The 1,211-nt window shown below is 36.1% G+C and overlaps 1 protein-coding gene and 1 long non-coding RNA gene across 2 annotated transcripts in view; both read left to right on the forward strand.

The window, feature by feature from the left end:
• Positions 1-1,211, forward strand: part of LOC107656395 (melatonin receptor type 1A-A) — a 69,246-nt gene that overhangs the window by 30,530 nt on the left and 37,505 nt on the right. The gene's annotated exons all lie outside the window — the stretch shown is intronic.
• LOC107656404 (uncharacterized) lies at positions 19-541 on the forward strand. Its single transcript, XR_001630567.1, has 3 exons — positions 19-164; positions 374-411; positions 498-541. It is a non-coding gene; the product is annotated as an uncharacterized LOC107656404 (long non-coding RNA).

Consider the following 1,211-nt stretch of genomic DNA (forward strand, 5'->3'; position numbering starts at 1 on the left):
TGAGGATTCAGAAAGGTGACACATTACCTGAGCTGCAGCAGTGCAACAAGTGTTACAGCAATTGCCAGCAATTTTCTGCTTGACCAGCATGTTTAAGCCAGCCAAACTGGTCAAATTAAAAAGTCATCTTCAAATCCACTTCAACAAGGCAGTTGTCTGTGGAGGTATGAATATCTTGAGTTGTTTGTTTAATGTACTCACAATTTATTATTGCATAATAGTTTACCTGTGTACTTATTTATTTATTTTAGGCTATACTATACATTTTTGCAACCAGTTATTGGTGTGATTATTTAGTTGTTAAATAAGGAACAAGGAAGGTTTTTTTGTGCCATTTACAGGGAGAATATTCTTATTTTTTGTTGTTTTCCAGTACATCTTGTCTTGGGAGCACCCTTTGATTTTACATCTGTAAGTAGTTATCAGTTAAAGTAATTGACCTTTATGATGTTGTAGCAGTTGATATTTAAAGATTTCTCTATGTTTGTGTCTTCCAGTGTGACATTCCAATCATACGGAGATGGTGGACTCTTTTTCTTCTGGAGAACTTTGGAGTTTTCTCTAAGAGGTACTGGACATTTCCTCCAGCCCACCATTACATTTGTACCCCCTTCTGACCAATTTGAAATTAACCAAGATACATATACATTACAGTGCAGAAACCCTACAAGAGGCCCTTCCAAGTGGATAAAAAGGCTACACTTGTGAGGTATGTCTCAAATCTATCTATCTATCTATCTATCTATCTATCTATCTATCTATATACACACACACACATGTATACATACATACACACACACACATTAATAAGACATATTAAAGTTACATGTGCCTTTAATATTCTGTAATGAAGGAGATCCCAGTAATCCCAGACAGAAGTTGTGAAATGGCTCCATTACAACAGACATCTGCTCAGGGGGCCAGTGGAAGAGCCTCTTTTCCTTATAATGGAGGAAGAGGACAAGGAAAAGGCCCTCAACAATCTCCTGGAACAGAAGTTTCCAGAGTGCCCTTCATATTTCATCTTGTGTTCAGGGGAGTTATTTTTGTAGGATTGTCATGACAAAATGTGCCCAAGAGTGAATTGTTCATTTTGTTTTCATGCAGGATTGTCATGACAAAATGGGCGTAATAGTGAATTGTTCATTTTATAAACTTCAATTTAATTATTGTGTACATTTTGATTGTTACTTTTAAAATTATGCTGCTGT

The sequence above is a fragment of the Sinocyclocheilus anshuiensis genome, unplaced genomic scaffold (assembly GCF_001515605.1).
Source record: "Sinocyclocheilus anshuiensis isolate Anshui unplaced genomic scaffold, SAMN03320099.WGS_v1.1 scaffold85, whole genome shotgun sequence".
Lineage (NCBI taxonomy): Eukaryota > Metazoa > Chordata > Actinopteri > Cypriniformes > Cyprinidae > Sinocyclocheilus > Sinocyclocheilus anshuiensis.